The following is a 6,479-nucleotide window of genomic DNA, read 5'->3' as shown; positions in this document are numbered from 1 at the left end:
TGCAAGATTACATAAGTGTCTACATGTTATTACGATTTCAGATATGAGAATATCACTTTAACCCACACACAATCATAACTGTTTGATGGGGACTATCACCTTGTAATCATATATAAAACATTTTAATCTTTTTGCTTTTATTTTTCTTTGCATATTTTTCTTTTTAAGCAAACTATGCATGAGCATATAAGAGAGAGAAGAAATACCCAATTATGTTAAGCATTTGACATTCCACTTTTGCTATGCCGAAGCATACAAATTTCATTTCATGATTGGTGGGCAAAAGTGGTGAGATGGTTATTTATGTATTTCTCTTAGGATTTTTTAGTCATTCCCGTCAAAAAGAGTGATACGAGTGTTAAGTACAAGAGATTATTGAATCTTACTCATCACAAACACGAGCCACAAAGCTCACTTGCTTAGTTGTGCATAGAGATGCTCATCTAAACTACAAGAGATACAAAGTTTAGAAAACTTTGTTCCAATGGCCATCCAAGGTACACAAGTACCAATGTACACAAAACACACATTTTTTTTTGTATTTTTCTAATTCCCCGCTCCCCTTTTTGAAAACAAAAAATAAAATAAAATCTAAACAACCAAAAAAAAAAAAAAGGACAAACAACATGAAAGAATGAAAGAGAGACGCATATGCATGAAGACATGATAGAGAGGTACAGATGCATAAAAGTATGATTCCAAAAGTAGATAAGAACTTAAGCAAAAAGTGTCATACTTTAGATAGAAAGAATCAAAGCATAAGACAGAAAAAAAGACAATTAAGTCTTAGGCTCCTTTCTCACCAACACAACACGAGTCTTTGGCCGTGAAGATGAAAAGGCACGTGTCTTAGTCTGTCTACTAAAGGACATAGAAGAATTAAAATTCTCTTGAAATTGAGTTAAAAAGCTCAAAGTTTTTAATAACTCTCCAAACAAAGGTGTAGGTTCTTGAGAGGAAACCTGTGACCGTTTGGACACTTGCTTTTGAGGATACAACTTAAAGCAATTAGGATGAATGTTTCCAGAAACACCACAATGGTGACAAACATGAGGTCTAACAAAGGATTTAGAATTAACCAAATCAATTTTAGATTTCATACCTTTATCACCTTTCTTAGATTGGGCCACAGAGATAACCCTTGATCCAGAAGTCGTGGAAGAGGAGGGGCCGAAGGAAACAGTATATCCTAAGCCAGTCTTATTAAAAGTAGGCTTTTGAGCACTCAATACCTCATTAAGCTTTGCACTAGACATCCTCTCTATTTGAGTTCTAGCTTGACTAAGCTCTACCTCAAGATTCATGACCTTCTCTTCTAATAAGGCGTTGTCCATAACAAGAGTCTCTTTTTGAGCATCTTACCATAGACTTTCCTTCTCATTTCATTTTGTCTATTATAGATGTTCATCTAGATTTGGTGTCCCGTGATAAGCTCATCTTTCCTTCCGCTATCACGAGGATCTTACGCCATTTTTCCGTTCCTTTTCCCTCTTCCAACCATTTTACCGTCATGTGTGCCATAGATTATGCTACCGTTAAACGTAGCGAGGCCCAGCTTCGGTCGCGATAGTCGGATTCAACAGCTCCTTCCTCCCGTTTTGCTCCATCCTGTTCGGCTCCATCCACATCGGCTCCTCCTTCTTCTTCAGGCGATGTGTCTTTAAGAGATATCATTGTGCAACTGCAGCGCATGGATACTCGCCTCGATACACTCTCTACGGAGTTGTATTAGGTGAACGTTAGTGTTGGTCGTATTGCACGACGACAGGCATCCATGGGTGGTTTTGCTCCTGAGGCTACTCCTTCACCACCTTCTCCTGCGGCTTCTGCTTCTGAGGATGAGGATGATGATGATGGTGATGACGATGATGCTTCGGATGATGCTGATGGAGATGCTAGCTCTACCGATGAGATGTCTACTTGACATTCTTACCATTTGTCATTCGTGACAAAAAGGGGGAGTAGTTTTGGTATGAGAGTAGTCCATCTTAGGGGGAGAGTTAGTATAGGACCATTTTGTTAGGGGGAGTGTCGATACTTTTTGAGGGATGTAGTGAGGATAGTATGTATCTTTTCTTTTCTTTTCTTTCTTTTTAAATACATTACTCTTGTACTTGAGGTCTTGTGACCATTTATAGACATACATTGTACTTATCTCTTTCTTTATATTGATGTATGTTTTTCTTTCACCTACCCCTTCATGTGTTGTTTCTTTTCTCCCTTTATACACATGTTTCTTATACTTGTATGCAATCTATTATTTCTTTTTCACACAAAGATACCTTGATGAGCTTTGTTTAAAGTGTTTCAGAAATACAGGTTGTCAAAGTCTACTTGCCATAAACTCTCTTCTTGCAAAGTTTTTCAAGAGTTTGTGTTAGGATAGATTTTATTGTATTTAATAAGTGAATATGAGTTGAGTGATTTATGACTTCTCTCATATGTTCATTTGTTTGTTGTGATTTTGTCACGGATTGCCAAAGGGGGAGATTGTTAGGACATATGTGTTTCACATGTTAAGAACATATGTCATGATTTTATGTAATTGGCTTATTCTTTGACAAAACGCACTTTACTTGTATTTGGGTAGATTTAGGATGTTTTAAATACTTCAAAAAACCTTGTTTCAAGATCAAGTATTGAAGCTTTCAAGTCTGTTCAAGAAAACAAGTTCAGAGTGCAAAATCATTAAAGCTTGACAGCTGGCTCGATAGCTGCATCTATCGAACTTAATGAAGTTGTTCTTCATTCGGTGTGCTCGACAGCTGCTCGACACCTGCTCGACACCTGCTATCTGTCGAGATTTAAGATTGTCAGAATTCCAATATGATTTTCTTGGGATCCGTGAATGTGTCTTTGGGCTTTCTTTTCTTCTAACCCTAGACATATAAAAGGATCAGTTTAAGGGCCGTCAAAGTGTTCACAAGTTGCACGAGCTTTGAGCAAACTTTGTTTAAGCAAATTGTGACCGGAGACAAAGTTCTTACCCTAGTTCATCTCTTTCTCTTGAAGGCGTTGCTGTGTATGTGCACCATAGGGTTTTGTGACCAAGCATCTTCTTGATCTTCATCGTGTGGATGAACTGAAGAACTTTGCAACCAACAACCTTCTTAGTTGGTGACTAAAGTCGCATACTGGGATCCGTGTAATTGGTTAGTCACGTACTGGGAGTCGTGCATTTGAAAGGGGAACTGTCACTATAGAACAAGTCCAATTGGGTATTGGGGTAAGGGTTCAACTATAGGTTGGTAAGGTACTTGGATTCCTTTACTTGTAACCGCTTGTTGTGATAATAATGGAGTTTCGGGAGTGGTGACCTGAAAATCACTCGGTGGGGTTTTTGCCGTTAGGTTTTCCCCATTCGTAAACAAATCGCCGTGATATTTATTTTCCGCTGCATATTTAGTTTATTGGTGATTTGTTTGTGCTACCATGCATTTTCAAGATAAATTGATTAATTAATAACTTGGCTATTAATTAATTAATTTCTATCACAAGGGGTCATTCAGTTTGTGGCCTATCAGTCTCCTTTTGGTTGTGTTCTCCTTGTATTCTCATATGTGACGACCTTTAAAATAAGTCTTATATATGTCTAGGGTTGTGACAAAAGAAACCTTACACAAATACATAAGTATGGGCCGGAAATCATATCTGAAAAACTAATTTTTGTAATTCTCGATAGATAGTATCTATCAAGCAACTATCGAGACCTCGATAGATAGTATCTGTTGAGCAGCTATCGAGATCTCGATAGATAGCTATCTGTCAGGAATCTTGCCAGCTTTAATGAATAGCCCTTTTTTCACTTGTTTCTTGGACAGATTTGTATGGCTTCAATACTAGACTTGAACTCTTGTTCTTTGAAGTATTAAACACATTCTATATTTACCTAATTACAAGTGCGTTTTGTTAAAGGATTAGCCAATTTTAATTTGACATATGTTCCTAACATCAAATCACATATGTCCTAACATTAATTATTAATACTTATATTTTGTTTTTATAGAAAAATTATACATACTTATTGTTTTTTAAGGGAAAGGAGGGTGTTTGGTCATTGGCAGAAAATTTGTGGCTCATCACTACATATGCATATTGTATTACCAGAAAATTTCAACTCACAATTCATGTGACACAATATTCATCTTTTTTTTTTTTTTTTATCCTACAATTATTTTTTACATATATAGTTACAATAATATTTGAAAATTTGTGAAGTACAATCCATAATGACTGTTTTTTAATGTCAATCCAAGACACTACTTGATTTCTTTTATGGGTAGGCATTATTCGAACTTAAGTCCATAATTTTAAAACATAAGAATTTATCAACGAAAATAACCAAAACATGTTGTTATATTTATTTTTTATTTTGATACCGTACAACCACTTTTTGTGAAATATCCAATAGATTGATACCATGAAAAAAGTATCCAAATTGCATAAACACATTTTCTTGATTTCCAAATTTTATTTATATAGTCAAAAGACTCATAACTAGGTCTTGATAAATTACAAGGTAACCCAACTCACATCCACCTATACGTTATTTGTTTGTTCACTTTTCTTTCGTTGTATTTAACATTTAGTAATTCCACTGTTGAAAATCAAGAGGAAACCAAAGTTACCAATTATTTTCTCAAGATAATTTTAAATTTGTTTTAAATGAAATATTGTGTTGTCATTTTAATTTTAATATACTATTTTCGTATCACCGTTAATTTTTTTTTTCCCCTGTGACTAGATGATCCCAACATTGTAGCATAAATTAGAATGCAAATGTAAATTCCAAAAAATGAACTTATCACGATATTTTAAGCATATATATTAAGCCACAATGCCTTTTTGCATAACTCATTCTAAAAGAGAGTAAATCACTTAAATAAATGCAACTTGAACAAAATTCATTCCAAGAATGACATGCATGCAATGGCTTAAATGCTAACAAGAATTTTATTGATGAATTGAAAATTTGGAAAACAACACACTAGGAAACACTGGTCACAATTAAACTCCAAAAAAAAAATGACCACATTTGCCTACAATCACCAGCCAATGCATTATTAATATTGCAATAGCCAATGATGAGCCTGTTTGAATTCATAGGCATGATCAAATTCTCCTAGGTTTTGGTGCTGCCCTAGGATTGCATTCAAATTTACTCTTGAGCAACGGAGGGAACTATGGGTTAAGTGGGAACTTCTTGGGCCAACACTTGTGACTAATAACAGTGATGGACTTGCAGCAAGCAGGACCAACCACACCAGATTCACCCCAAGAAAGTGTTCCATAAATCTCATCAACACACTGATTAATGCTTGAAAGTGATGACCAGCATTTTGCAATGTCTGTTTCCCAATTCCCGTCTGATAGTCCAAGGAAAGGTAATTACACTGGCAAATAAAGCTTTCTCACAGTGATCTAATCTGCTTCTAGAGGTGAAGGTGTAGGTCCTCCAACTCCAGAGCCAATTAAACAAACTTTTTTAAGTGTTGAATGAAAAGCTAGATTAAAAGGGAGAAATTTAGGCAAGCAATGGTCACTGACCAAAGTGATGGCTTTACAACAAGTAGGGCCAAAGAAGTAACTCTGGCAGGTGTTTCGCCCTGGCTGAAAATTTGTGGCTCGTATGCCTATTGTATTACGAGATAATTTCAACTCACAATTCGTTGGACACAATATTCCACGTTCTTATTTTTTTAATCTTACATTTATTATATATATATAGTTATAAGAGTATTTGAAAATTTGTGGTGTATGATCCATAATGACTATTTTTTAATGTCAAGCCAAGACACTACTTTATTTCTTTTTTGTGTAGGCATAATTCAAACTCAAGTCCATTATTTAACAATATAAGACTTCATTAATGAAAATAAACAAAAAATATTGTTATATTTATTTTTTATTTTGATTTTGCACAGCTGCATTATTTTGTGAAATATCCAATAAACTAAAACCATGTGAAAAGTTTTCAAATAGCTTAAACACATTTTCTTGATTTCAAAATTTTATTTGTATAGTCAAAAGACTCATAACTAGGTCTTGATAAGTACTAGGTTACCAACTCACATCCAATTATACGTTATTTGTTTGTTGACTTTTCTTTCATTGTATTTAACTTTCAGAAATTCAACTGTTGAAAATCATGAGAAAACCAAAGTTATCAATTCTTTTCTCATGATCATTTCAATTTTTTTTTATTGAAATGAAATACTGTGGTACCGTCTTAATTTCAATATAATCTTTCAGATCACCATTTATTTTTTTGGTGATTGGATGATTGCAACATTGTAGCATAAATTAGGATGAAATTAAAAATTCAAAAAATGAACTTATCCCAATATTTTAAGCCACAATTCCTTTTGCATAACACATTCTAAAAGGGAGTAAATCACTTAAATAAATGCAACTTGAACTAACTTCATGCCAAGAACGACGTGCAATGGCTTAAATGCGAACTAGAAGCACTGCGTGCA

This window comes from Quercus lobata, chromosome 12 (genome assembly GCF_001633185.2).
Source record: "Quercus lobata isolate SW786 chromosome 12, ValleyOak3.0 Primary Assembly, whole genome shotgun sequence".
Lineage (NCBI taxonomy): Eukaryota > Viridiplantae > Streptophyta > Magnoliopsida > Fagales > Fagaceae > Quercus > Quercus lobata.
This window is presented reverse-complemented; position numbering follows the sequence as displayed.